This window comes from Oratosquilla oratoria, chromosome 44, assembly GCF_046742065.1.
Source record: "Oratosquilla oratoria isolate Oo_2021 chromosome 44, ASM4674206v1, whole genome shotgun sequence".
Taxonomy (NCBI): domain Eukaryota; kingdom Metazoa; phylum Arthropoda; class Malacostraca; order Stomatopoda; family Squillidae; genus Oratosquilla; species Oratosquilla oratoria.
This window is the reverse complement of record NC_134820.1, coordinates 8,315,083-8,329,618: the sequence shown is the minus strand read 5'-3', so window position 1 is coordinate 8,329,618 and position 14,536 is coordinate 8,315,083. Positions and strand designations below refer to the sequence as shown.

Genomic DNA, 14,536 nt, shown 5'->3' with positions numbered 1-14,536 from the left:
TTTCCACTGACGTCGCTCAAGGCCCTTTCCCCGCACTACATGTCACGATCGCTGCAGATCGACATCACTATTTCAATTATGTCACCACCGCTACCAACGACGCCCAGCCCCACTAACGCCAGGCACGACCTCTTACGCACACTGGACGTCACGATCGACTAAGATCAACGTCGCTACTTCAAAGAAACCACCGCTTCCGCCAGCGCCGCCACAGGGGCTCCCGCCTCCACTGACGTTACAGGAGCCCTGACCAGCCGTGACCTCTGGGTAAGATGTCGAGTAGATTGGAGCAGGTGACCAAAATCAGAAGGCGCCCGATTTGGCCCTAATTTAGCCAAAAGGGAGAGAGTCGACCACAGTGGACGGCGAAGTAGACGCGAGGAGCAAGGGCCCAAGGGCGTGGCGGTAGCAACCCTCCAAAGTTGGGCCTTTTCTCCCATTTTTTACTTTTGGGCCTCTGACGCCCGTACTGTTGGCTTGAGCGGTGTCCAAGTGGACCCAGCAAGAGCCCTGACTAGCTGCTACCTATGGGTGAAATGGCGGGTAAATCGGAGCAGATGACCAAAATGACCCAAAATCTCCCCATGAATTTTGCCGAAAAATCCGAAGGTGACCGATTTGATCCAAACTTGCCCTATAGGGAGAGAGACGGACACAATGCACAGCAAGGTAGACATGAGCAGCCTGAGCCCAAGGACGTGGCGGTAGCAACCCTTCAAAATTGGGCCTTTTAACACAGTATTGACTTTTCGGCCTCTGGTACCCATACCGTCGGCCTAAGTGGTGTCAAATTGAACTCCACGGCAACCCTGGCCGCACTCAACCTGTGGGTGAGATGGCGGGAAAACGGAGCAGGTGACCAATATAACCCATAATCCAAAAAATCTCAAAGAAGTAACCCCATGAATTTTGCCGCAAATCCGAAGGTGACCGATTTGATCCAAACTTGCCCCATAGGGAGAGAGTCGGACACAGTGCACAGCAAGGTAGACATGAGCAGCCTGAGCCCAAGGACGTGGCAGTAGCAACCCTCCAAATTTGGGCCTTTTAACCCAGTATTGACTTTTGGGCCTCTGACACCCATACCGTCGGCCTAAGTGGTGTCAAATTGAACTCCACGGCAACCCTGGCCGCACTCAACCTGTGGGTGAGATGGCGGGTAAATCGGAGCAGGTGACCAAAATAATCCAAACTTGCCCCACAGGGAGAGAGTCGGACACAGTGCACAGCAAAGTAGACATGAGCAGCCTGAGACCAAGGACGTGGCGGTAGCAACCCTCCAAAGTTGGGTCTTTTAACCTAGTATTGACTTTTCGGCCTCTTGCACCCATACCGTCGGCCTAAGTGGTGTCAACTTGAACTCCACGGCAACCCTGGCCGCACTCAACCTGTGGGTGAGATGGAGGTTAAATCGGAGCAGGTGACCAGAATAACGCAAAATCCAAAAAATCTCAAAGACCCCATGAATTTTGACGAAAATCCGAAGGTGACCGATTTGATCCAAACTTGCCCCACAGGGAGAGAGTCGGACACAGTGCACAGCAAGGTAGACATAGGCAACCTGAGCCCAAGGACGTGGCGGTAGCAACCCTTCAAATTTGGGCCTTTTAACCCAGTATTGACTTTTGGGTCTCTGCCACCCATACCGTCGGTCTAACTGGTGTCAAATTGAACTCCACGGCAACTCTGGCCGCACTCAACCTGTAGGTGAGATGGCGGGTAAATCGGAGCAGGTGACCAAAATAATCCAAACTTGCCCCACATGGAGAGAGTCGGACACAGTGCACAGCAAAGTAGACATGAGCAGCCTGAGACCAAAGACGTGGCGGTAGCAACCCTCCAAAGTTGGGCCTTTTAACCCAGTATTGACTTTTCGGCCTCTTGCACTCATACCGTCGGCCTAAGTGGTGTCAAATTGAACTCCACGGCAACCCTGGCCGCACTCAACCTGTGGGTGAGATGGCGGGTAAATCGGAGCAGGTGACCAGAATAACCCAAAATCCAAAAAATCTCAAGGGACCCCATGAATTTTGCCGTAAAATCCGGAGGTGACCGATTTGATCCAAACTTGCCCCACAGGGAGAGAGTCGGACACAGTGCACAACAAGGTAGACATGGGCAGCCTGAGCCCAAGGACGTGGCGCTAGCATCCCTCCAAAATTGGGCCTTTTAACCCAGTATTGACTTTTGGGCCTATGCCACCCATACCGTCGGCCTAAGTGGTGTCAAATTGAACTACACGGCAACCCTGGCCGCACTCAACAAGTGGATGAGATGGCGGGTAAATCGTAGCAGGTGACTAAAATAACCAGAAATCCAAAAAATCTCAAAGGAGCCCCATGAATTTTGCCGCAAATCCGAAGGTGACCGATTTGATCCAAACTTGCCCCACAGGGAGAGAGTCGGACACAGTGCATAGCAAGGTAGACATGAGCAGCCTGAGCCCAAGGACGTCGCGCTAGCAACCCTCCAAATTTAGGCCTTTTAACCCAGTATTGACTTTTGGGCCTCTGCCACCCATACCGTCGGCCTAAGTGGTGTCAAATTGAACTCCACGGCAACCCTGGCCGCACTCAACATGTGGGTGAGATGGCGGGTAAATCGGAGCAGGTGACCAAAATAACAAATTCCAAAAAATCTCAAAGGAACTCCATGAATTTTGCCGTAAATCCGAAGGTGACCGATTTGATCCAAACTTGCCCCACAGGGAGAGCGTCGGACACAGTGCACAGCAAGGTAGACATGAGCAGCCTGAGCCCAAGGACGTGGCGGTAGCAACCCTCCAAATTTGGGCCTTTTAACCCAGTATTGACTTTTGGGCCTCTGGCACCCATACCGTCGGCCTAAGTGGTGTCAAATTGAACTCCACGGCAACCCTGGCCGCATTCAACCTGTGGGTGAGATGGCGAGTATATCGGAGCAGGTGACCAAAATAACACAAAATATAAAAAAATCTCAAAGGAGCCCCATGAATTTTGCCGCAAATCCGAAGGTGACCGATTTGATCCAAACTTGCCCCACAGGGAGAGTGTCGGACATAATGCGCAGCAAGGTAGACATGAGCAGCCTGAACCCAAGTACGTGGCGGTAGCAACCCTCCAAATTTGGGCCTTTTAACCCAGTATTGACTTTTGGGCCTCTGCCACCCATACCGTCGGCCTAAGTGGTGTCAAATTGAACTCCACGGCAACCCTGGCCGCACTCAACCTGTGGGTGAGATGGCGGGTAAAACAGAGCAGGTGACCAAAATAACACAAAATCCAAAAAATCTCAAAGGACCCCATGAATTTTGCCGTAAATCCGAAGGTGACCGATTTGATCCAAACTTGCCCCATAGGGAGACAGTCGGACACAGTGCACAGCAAGGTAGACATGAGCAGCCTGAGCCCAAGGACGTCGCGCTAGCAACCCTCCAAATTTGGGCCTTTTAACCCAGTATTGACTTTTGGGCCTGTGCCACCCATACCTTCGGCCTAAGTGGTGTCAAATTGAACTCCACGGCAACCCTGGCCGCACTCAACCTGTGGGTGAGATGGCGGGTAAATCAGAGCAGGTGATCATAATAACCCAAAATCCAAAAAATCTCAAAGGACCCCATGAATTTTGACGAAAATCCGAAGGTGACCGATTTGATCCAAACTTGCCCCACAGGGAGAGAGTCGGACACAGTGCACAGCAAGGTAGACATGAGCAGCCTGAGCCCAAGGACGTCGCGCTAGCAACCCTCCAAACTTGGGCCTTTTAACCCAGTATTGACTTTTGGGCCTCTGCCACCCATACCGTCGGCCTAAGTGGTGTCAACTTGAACTCCACGGCAACCCTGGCCGCACTCAACCTGTGGGTGAGATGGAGGTTAAATCGGAGCAGGTGACCAAAATAACACAAAATCCAAAAAATCTCAAAGACCCCATGAATTTTGCCGAAAATCCGAAGGTGACCGATTTGACCCAAACTTGCCCCACAGGGAGAGAGTCGGACACAGTGCACAGCAAGGTAGACTTAGGCAGCCTGAGACCAAGGACGTGGCGCTAGCATCCCTCCAAAATTGGGCCTTTTAACCCAGTATTGACTTTTGGGCCTATGCCACCCATACCTTCGGCCTAAATGGTGTCAAATTGAACTACACGGCAACCCTGGCCGCACTCAACCTGTGGGTGAGATGGCGGGTAAATCGGAGCAGGTGATCATAATAACCCAAAATCCAAAAAATCTCAAAGGAGCCCCATGAATTTTGCCGCAAATCCGAAGGTGACCGATTTGATCCAAACTTGCCCCACCGGAAGAGAGTCGGACACAGTGCACAGCAAGGTAGACATGAGCAGCCTGAGACCAAGGACGTCGCGCTAGCAACCCTTCAAATTTGGGCCTTTTAACCCAGTATTGACTTTTGGGCCTCTGCCACCCATACCGTCGGCCTAAGTGGTGTCAAATTGAACTCCACGGCAACCCTGGCCGCACTCAACCTGTGGGTGAGATGGCGGGTAAATCGGAGCAGGTGACCAAAATAACAAATTCCAAAAAATCTCAAAGGAACTCCATGAATTTTGCCGTAAATCCGAAGGTGACCGATTTGATCCAAACTTGCCCCACAGGGAGAGAGTCGGACACAGTGCACAGCAAGGTAGACATGAGCAGCCTGAGACCAAGGACGTCGCGCTAGCAACTCTCCAAATTTGGGCCTTTTAACCCAGTATTGACTTTTGGGCCTCTGCCACCCATACCGTCGGCCTAAGTGGTGTCAAATTGAACTCCACGGCAACCCTGGCCGCAATCAACCTGTGGGTGAGATGGCGGGTAAATCAGAGCAGGTGACCAAAATAACACAAAATACAAAAAATCTCAAAGGACCATGAATTTTCCCGAAAATCCGAAGGTGACCGATTTGATCCAAACTTGCCCCACAGGGAGAGAGTCGGACACAGTGCACAGCAAGGTAGACATGAGCAGCCTGAGCCCAAGGACGTGGCGGTAGCAACCCTCCAAACTTGGGCCTTTTAACCCAGTATTGACTTTTGGGCCTCTGCCACCCATACCGTCGGCCTAAGTGGTGTCAAATTGAACTCCATGGGAACCCTGGCCGCACTCAACCTGTGGGTGAGATGACGGCTAAATCAGAACAGGTGACCAAAGTAACTCACAGGTGGAGGGCGTCCACGGCTGCCGTGGAGTCCAATTTGACACCACTCAGGGATACGGTATGGGTGCCACAGGCCCAAAAGTGAATACTGGGTGAAAAGGTCCAAGTTTGGAGGGGTGCCATGGCCACGCACTTGGGCTAAGGCTGTTCATGTCTACCTTGCTTTGTACTTTGTCCGACTCTCTACCTGTGAGGCAAGTTTGGACCAAATCGGTCACCTTCGGATTTTGGGCAAAATTCATATGGTTTCTCCTTTGAGATTTTTTGGATTTTGGGTCATTTTGATCACCTGCTCCGATTTACCCGCCATATCACCCACAGGTCGAGGGCGTCTAGGGCTGCCGTGGAGTCCAATTTGACACCACTCAGGGATACGGTATGGGTGCCACAGGCCCAAAAGTGAATACTGGGTGAAAAGGCCCAAGTTTGGAGGGGTGCCACCGCCACGCCCTTGGGCTAAGGCTGTTCATGTCTACCTTGCTTTGTACTTTGTCCGACTCTCTACCTGTGAGGCAAGTTTGGACCAAATCGGTCATCTTCGGATTTTGGGCAAAATTCATATGGTTTCTCCTTTGAGATTTTTTGGATTTTGGGTCATTTTGGTCACCTACTCCGATTTACCCGCCATATCACCCACAGGTCGAGGGCGTCCTGGGCTGCCGTGGAGTCCAATATGACACCACTCAGGGATACGGTATGGGTGCCACAGGCCCAAAAGTGAATACTGGGTGAAAAGGCCCAAGTTTGGAAGAGTGCCACCGCCACGCCCTTGGGCTAAGGCTGTTCATGTCTACCTTGCTTTGTACTTTGTCCGACTCTCTACCTGTGAGGCAAGTTTGGACCAAATCGGTCACCTTCGGATTTTGGGCAAAATTCATATGGTTTCTCCTTTGAGATTTTTTGGATTTTGGGTCATTTTGGTCACCTGCTCCGATTTACCCGCCATATCACTCACAGGCCTTTCCCTTGTAAAGAGGAACTATACAGGCACTCCTCCAGTCCTCCGGGACTCTACCCTCTCTTAAACAAACATTAAATAACCTCACCAACCAGTCCACCATAACTGTACCTCCTTTCTTCAGACATTCTGCATGGCAATCATCCAGACCAGGTGCCTTACCTGCTCTCATCATCTTAACAGCTCCTTTCACTTCATCTTTCCCTATTTCTCCTCCATTTTTCTCACTCATCACTCTCATTTTCTTAGCACTTCCCACTGCAACCACCTTTCTCTCCCTATCCTCCTTCACATTTAGCAACTCCCTAAAATACTGTCCCCACCTTCCTCTCACTGCCTTCTCTTCCATTATCATCTCTCCATCTGCACCTCTTACCTTTTCTTCTCTACTTGATTTGCCTCCTTTTTCTCTTTTAATTTCCTTTCAAAACATCTTTTTATTGCTTTCAAAATTTTCTGTCATACTCTTACCCCATATATATATATATATATATATATATATATATATATATATATATATATATGTATATATATATATATATATATATATATATATTAGAAAGTGACTAAATGGAACCAAATAAGAGACCTGGGATCCCCAACTCTGTATTTACCTTTTCTTCTCTACCTGATTCACCTTCCCTCACAATTTACACCTTTCTAAACATCTTATTCTTTCCCAAATTATTTGTCAAACATCTTGCTTTTGTTCTCTTTTTTTTTTTTTTTTTTGTACCTCTCATGTGGTTCCTTAGTTCTATTTTCCAAACAATCCTCGTATGCTCACTTCTTTTCTTCTTACACTACCTTTATCTCTTCATTTTACAATCCACTGCTTCTTCTTGTTTCCTCCCTGTAAGACAGTTGTCCACCATCTCATGACCCAATTGATCCAAAAGGCCCCAGGAGAATCGCTTGTGCTGCCCAGCCATGTGAGTCGTGTGCTGCCTGGCTGTGTGAGTCACACAAGTGATTCTTTGAGGAAATGCATATGCAATACCTGGCTTCATCTACATTCCAGTCTTGCTAAGTCACCACCCTAATAACAGACCCATTTGACTCCCACAATGACAAACTTGCTCCTTGGCAGACTGCATTGGGACAGACAACAGTTCTTTGAAGAATGCATGTGTAGTACCAAGCCATATATTCCAATGTGGTTAGATCAGCAGCCTGAGAACACATTCCATCTGTCTTTCCAGACATCAACACTTGCCCTCATGCCAATTAAGGGCATGGGTCATGACCAGACCCAGGTATATAAGCTGGATAGAATTGCTGATGACACAGATCACCTTGGAACATCACGCTGCAATCCTAGCTCACTGCCTCTGTCACAATCTCCTCCTCCTCCCCTTCCCTGCAAGCACAGTCATCAATTCCTTTGCTGTCCCCCTTCCCACTTTCTCACAACTAGAGCAAACCATTGCTATTGGCACCCAACTTTCACCTCTAATAAAACAACTATTCTCCCCATTAGAGTTTGCCTTCCAGCCAGTCCTGATACTCCCATTTTTCTTTTTTCATATATCAATTTGCACACTTTATCACTTTCTCCTTAAAACATACCCATTCTTCCTCTACTCCAGTTTCTCTTTTATCCATCACTGCTTCCCATACTTCTCTCAGCTTCTTCAGGTATTCACATATGGGGAGCTGACAACCAGTAATTACTCTCCTCTTCCTACTACTTTCATCTGGTAGCATAAAAACAGTCCCACATTGATACAACACAGACAGCAGTTCAAAATTTCTTCCCAGAAAGATCTGCAGGAGGTTCTGAGATCTGTTGCCAGCCATAGTGGGACTGCAGGTTTTCCACTTAGCGGAAATTCATGCATTAAACGATTGTCACTTCCCTCCACTCCACCACACACACTTACCTATCTCATCAGTTACCAGAAATGCTACTCCTTCCCTATCTTGCCCCCTTTTCACTCCCAAGACCCTTCCCACTAGACTCCCAAACTTAAATTCACTCCTACATTTCTACAGCAAAACTAGCAAATAGTGAAAATCTCAAAAACGTATGGATAAAGAAAGAAATGAGTGAAGAAGAAAAAGAAAAAGAGCTTAGAAGTGAAGAGAAAGAAAGGAACGAAAAAAGAACCGAGAAAGAAAAGAATTATTTTTTTTTGGAAAGTGGTGGAAACAAAGAAGGAAACAAAACAGACTATTGGAAAAGGATCTGTTTTCCTTATCCAAACAAATAATTCTTACTTTAGTTAAACTAATTCAAAATGAGAAAGTTCAATCTTACCTTCTTGATTTTTAGATGTAATTTATTGAAAAGGCGGATTTTCGAGAGACCGGTTTTAACTCAGCCGAGTTATACTTACTCTCTGTTGCCTTACTGAGTTTATCCGTTATTTTCAATTGTGAAGTAATCCTTTGTTTTAAAGAGAGGTTTCTCTTTATGGTTGGGAGTAATTGTTCCTCCGAAATTGATTTACAGTAATTTTATATTATTCTAGTTGACACAAATTCTAAGCATCTTGATTTCAAGGAAACAAGTATTTGAATGAAGCCGGCCGCAGGCCATACACAAAATCTATAATTTTCGCGGCCATTGTTTACTTTTCACCGACCAGAATTTTCGGTATTTATTTCAAATTTTTTAAATTTTCAATAGACTACAAATTATCAGTAGCAATTGATTATTAAAATGATTAATTATTCAAGATTTTATCCAATAATTTAAATATACATTTTATTACTTTAATGAAATTAAACTTCTAGAGTTCAATAAATGAGTTCAATATGACGTCACCTTTTACGTAATTTCTAATATACTCCAGACAAGAGATTGCATTTTTAACAAATGCAATGCAATGCAACCTTGTGTCCAAATCAATATAAATACAAATGATTCAATAAGATTTAATGCCTCTAATCAATCTTTAATAAAACATTTGTTCTCAACCACCACCATGTATCCTCACCCCTGAACCAGGGTGTAGCATTTTACCCAACACCTAATACCCAATTTATAATTTATAAATAATCAAGTTTATTTTTCATAAGTTCACGCTGCTTTAATGCAGCCTTTCTTTTTGGTTTGAGATCTCTATTATTTGCAGATGGAGCTTGAGGATTTGTTTGATTTGAGTCGTTTCCAGTATCTACCTCTGAAGGTTGTGATGGGTTTTGACTTCCAAGAGTGATATTTAATTCCATGGGATACAAATTCTTTATTGTATGGAAGGCAATTTCTCCATTATTTTGTTTCACTTTAATAATCCGAACCTTATTGTCATGCCCAATAATTATCTCTAATATTATTCCCATTAACCAAAAAGGTCTGGGTTTATTTGGATGTTTAATCAAAACTACATCTCCTTTCTTTATCTTGTCAGACCATTCTTTCTGGTAAAGATTTTTTGCATGATCCCTTAAACTCAAAGATAGTCTTCATACCACAATCTTCTAAATTCCTCAAACATCTCATTCTGTTTGCAAAGTGCATTTTCAAGATTTTCCTGATTTTCATCATTAACCCAAATATCAGTTTCATCTTTGAACATCAATGAACCAATGTTGTTAAGTTTGAGGAATGAATTTGGAGTTATAAATTCAAATTCTTCTGAACTGGCTCTATAAGTGAGAGGCCTAGAATTAATGGCATTTTTTATGTTTGAAAGGGCAGTGAGAAACTCAAAATATGTTGATTTAGATCTTCCAATTGCCTTATACAGGCAGTTTTTTACTGTTCTGATAAGACATTCCCATGCTGCTCCAACCCATGCTGAATATACTGGGATTCTTACATGTTTGATTTTGTTTTTTGAGAGTTCATCCAAAATTTCATTCGACTCGAGAGTTTTCTCTAATATGTCTCCACCTTTCACAAATGATCGGGCATTATCACTGTACAAGTAAGTTGGAATAGTATACTGATTACAAAATCTTTGAAAGGCCAGAATGAAATTCTTAGTTGACATATCAGGCAACAACTCAAAATGGACAGCCCTGATATTAAGACAAGTGAAAATCAATATAAAATATTTACTCAAAGCATTAATATTATCTTTTCTCAAAAATACATGACCTGTATAATCAACTCCAACATGATTGAAAGGTCTGATCAGATTCATGTGCTGCTTAGGCATACTGGTTACTTTAGGGTAATTATAGGCAAGTACATTATACTTTTGGCAAATTTTGCAGTCCTTAATTGAAGCTTTAACAGAAAATCTACCCTTTGGGATCCAGAATCCTTGGGACCTTAGGAAATTTAAGGTAGTACTGACTCCCATGTGTTGTACCTGAGCATGACAAAATCTGGTAAAAAGTACAGTGAAATGGTGATCTTTTCCCAAAAGTACAGGATTGTGTACATTATAATCAAAATAAAGTGATTTGGAAATCCTTCCTCGTGATCTCAGGATGCCCTTTTCATCAAGAAACAAGTTTAAATTCAATACTAAGGAAGGCACTTCTGAATTTTTAAAGTTGCTTGACTTGAGTGTATCCACTTGTTTAAGGAAGCTAATTTCTTTAGCAAAACTGACTGACTGATTTATCATGATCCAATAATCCAATGCCTTCTCATGAGAGTTTTCACCACTTTTCATACAAATCCACTTGAAGAGATACTCAGTGATTTTCATAACTTAATTATAGTTTGAAAACTTAATGCCAAAAAATATGTTTGATTTCAACTTCCTTTCCTTGCATGGTATTGTGAGTATTGATATTTTGATTTATCAGATTAAAACCCACACTCAACAATGGGTATTTAGGCCAGGTATTTAAATCATATTTCATCCAATCTGGTCCCTTGAGCCAAAATTCAAAATTATCGATGAACTTGTTGTAGGTTAAGCCTCTAGTTAAGAGATCAGCAGGATTATTTTCAGTTTTGACATAATTAAAACTAATGGGAATGTTATAATCCCTTTCAAGCTGTTGTAGTTTACTATCCATCTCACCTATTCTATTTTTGACAAACTTAGATTTTAGTTTAGTCTGTCTGGTTATTAACCAGTTGAGCACAACTTGTGCATCAACAGCAATATCAATATAGTTGAATCTTATATTGGAATAGGCATTCAAAATAGTGGAGATGCACTTTAAAGCAAGAATCACTCCAAGTAGCTCCAAGACTGGGATACTATGTTCCTTTTCCTTGTTAGCAGGAGCCACTTTTGCTTTAGCAAATAAGAGGGAACTACTTTCCTTACTGGTACCATAAGCAACAAACCCAAAGCAATTTTGTGAGCTGTCACTAAAAATATTAAGTCCATACTCTTCATTCTCATTTAATGCCTGGCTATTAAAGGAGACCTGATTGGCTTTCTCAAAACCTGGTTTGATATTATCCCATTCATTTATTATGTCCTCAGGCAATTTTTCATCCCATCCTAATTTGTGTTGCCACACCTTCCTCATCAATAACTTTCCTTTGATACTAATGGGTAAGACTAATCCCAGTGGATCGAACAAACTTGAAGTCTCGGATAACAATTGTCTTTTAGTACTGACAGAGTGAAATTCAACAGGCGCAAGTTGCATCTCATCTATATTCGGATTAAATCTGTATCCAAGAATTTTCTCCGTCTCATTTGAATGTTCAACTAATTTGCCATCCCTTTCTATCAGTTGTCTCAGTTCAAGTGAATTTGAATTCCAAGATCTTAAAATAAAACCACCAAGAGCCATTCTTTCATAGCAAAGCCGATAAAGGTCAGTCATTTCCTTAAAATTATTGCCTGTGAATATTAAATTATCAACATTGAATTGACTGGAAAGAATGTCAGTGCATTTGTCAAGTGGAAATTTACTGGCATGTTTCTTCATTACATAATGTAGAATGAAGGGTGATGATGTAAATCCAAATACTAGAGTTCTATATCTATAAGCAATCAATTTATCCCTTTCCCAAAGGAAACAAAAACGGTTCTTGTCAAACTCTTGGCTGAGCCTAATTGACAGGAATGCCTGCTTGATGTCACTCAGCAAGATTATATCATTAGTTCTAAAGCAAAATAACAGTTTAAGCAAGGACTCCATTAGATCAACTCCAGTATATGCAGCCTCATTCAAAGAAGGTAGATTCTTATCAGTTTTTAGTGAGCAATTGAAAACTGGTCTAATCTTAGTTGAGATCTGCTCTTCCATCTTAATGACTGGCCTATGTGGAATCCAAGTGTGATTATTCACCTTTTCATCAGAAAAGTCTATTTCAATCTGCTCTATGATTCCATCCTGAAGCTGCTTATCAAAGACCTCTTCATACTTTTCATAAAGATTTGACTTTTTAAGATTTTTTGAGACTCTTCCTAAAGGAAGCTTAACCTTGTAATGGCCATCTTTAAACTGAATAGCTTCATTAAATCTAGCAATTTGTTCTTGATCCTCTGAATTATAAATTTCATTCTTACTAATTCCAATAGATTCCAAGCTAAAGAGATATTCTATCCCATTTTCAATATCTGAATCACTTAGAATGTTCTCTAGAGGATTAAAATAAGATTTAATTGGATTAAGTATCAGATTAACTGAGGTGTCATGAACTTTAGAAGACTTCTGACATTGATAAATTTGAACTTTATTACTTGCCATTTTTTTACCAATTTGAGAAGCCTGTTTCCTAGTCAAGAAATGATTGACATTACCAATAGGAATTACTTTATTTCCAATTACCATGCAGCTCCCTTGCAAGCATGGGGCAAATGAACATTCTGGAAGGAATTGAAGCAAGTCTACACCTATCAATGCATCCACCTCTATTAATTCATTATCCAGATTTAATCCAAAGGCTTCATCAGCCAATTCAAAACCTTGATCTTTTATATTTTTTAGGGCTTGATTCATACCCGGTACAACAAAACTTATGCTGAGTGAAGGGTCAATAAGAAATGGCATTTGAATTATCGTATCAACTTTAACACCTATTAAGGTTTGCTTAAAGCTCTTAACTTCAGCTCCAATGAATGTTTTTACATTGAAGTCTATCATATTTAATGAGTCTAAATCCGTACACACCTCTTTAGCAACTCTTGCTGACATGTAGGATCGCTGACTCCCTGTATCAATTAAACATCTGATCTTCTTACTCTGTTTACCATGAATAAATTCCAAAGTTACAGTAGGGGAAATGTAATCATTTTCAGATTTTTGTTGAGATGTTAAACAAAGATGATTATTACTAGTATTAGGTCCTTTAAATTCAGGACAAAGGGGTGCTATATGGCCATAAGAATTACAGTGTTTACAACCATATTTTAATCTATTTTGCTTGCCAAAGCATTCATCTTCTTTATGACCAGATCCAGCACAACGTGCACAGAGACCTAACTCCTGTACTCTCTCTGTCTTATCCTTGAGAGTTTAATATTTTTCACACTGTCCCAAGGAGTGACCTGATGTGCTGCACAATTTACAAATAAGGTTTTTAGAGGGAACAACCTTATTTTGACTGGTCTTAAAATTTTGAAGAGAACTTTTATTTTCTTTGGGTGCATTTTTTGAATTTTCTTTGGCCTTATTGATTTTATCAGATTTAGGCAAAGTAGTTTTACAGGTCTTAATTAGAGTCTTAATAATGTCATTATATGACTCAAAGATTTCAGTCAAGGTAGGATAGTTGGTATTATATTTATGAACCAGTTCCCTTTTGAATGCTGTAGGCAACTTATTAAAGAGAATATGACTCAATAGTAAATTTCCAGGAGAATCTTTCATTGTAAAATCATAACCATAATTTGACTTTAATTCAAAAATGTATGCTCTTATTTCAATGATGTATGACTTTAATGTAAAAAACTCCTTGTCATATCCTTGAGGAACTGTTGCGCTTAGAATCCTTCTGAAAGTTTCATCCACTATAAAGGGTACATCCAGAAATTCAGCTTTCAATAATCTTAGTGCAATATCATAATTTTCATTTATGATAGACAAATGGCTAATGATTTTCAAAGCATAACCCCTAAGATAACTATGTAAATAACTAAGCTTCACTGCCTGGGACATACTCTCCTTATTACCTATGACATTATTAAACTGATTGAGGAAAGAAGAAAAGGCAAATTTATCCTTTTCTGTTCCATCAAAAAAGCCACATGATAAGGGTGGCAGTTTAGTATCAAAATGGTCTAGCCTATTGAGTGTTTCAACAAATCTATCAGCATCTATAGAGCTTGCAGAGTGATTATTGGATTTATTCCCTGCCATTTTAAAATCATGCAGTCACAACATCATCCATATACAACCATTCTCCACTCACCCGTCTTCTGTCCTCTCCCGTCCTTCCTCAACCGACATTCCCTTCTTCCCCAAAGCCCCCTTCACCCCATCCATCCATCTCATCCTAGGACGTCCCCTCATGTTCACTCCCTCCACATCTGCCTTCCATACCTCCTTTACTAGTCTTTCTTCACTCATTCTTTCCATGTGTCCAAACCATCCTAATACTCTTTCATCCACCCTATCTCCCAGCT

The 14,536-nt window shown here is 42.2% G+C and overlaps 1 pseudogene; it reads right to left on the bottom strand.

The window, feature by feature from the left end:
* Positions 1–9,023: 9,023 nt before the first annotated feature.
* LOC143022215 (uncharacterized) lies at positions 9,024–10,651 on the bottom strand (annotated as a pseudogene).
* Positions 10,652–14,536: the final 3,885 nt, after the last annotated feature.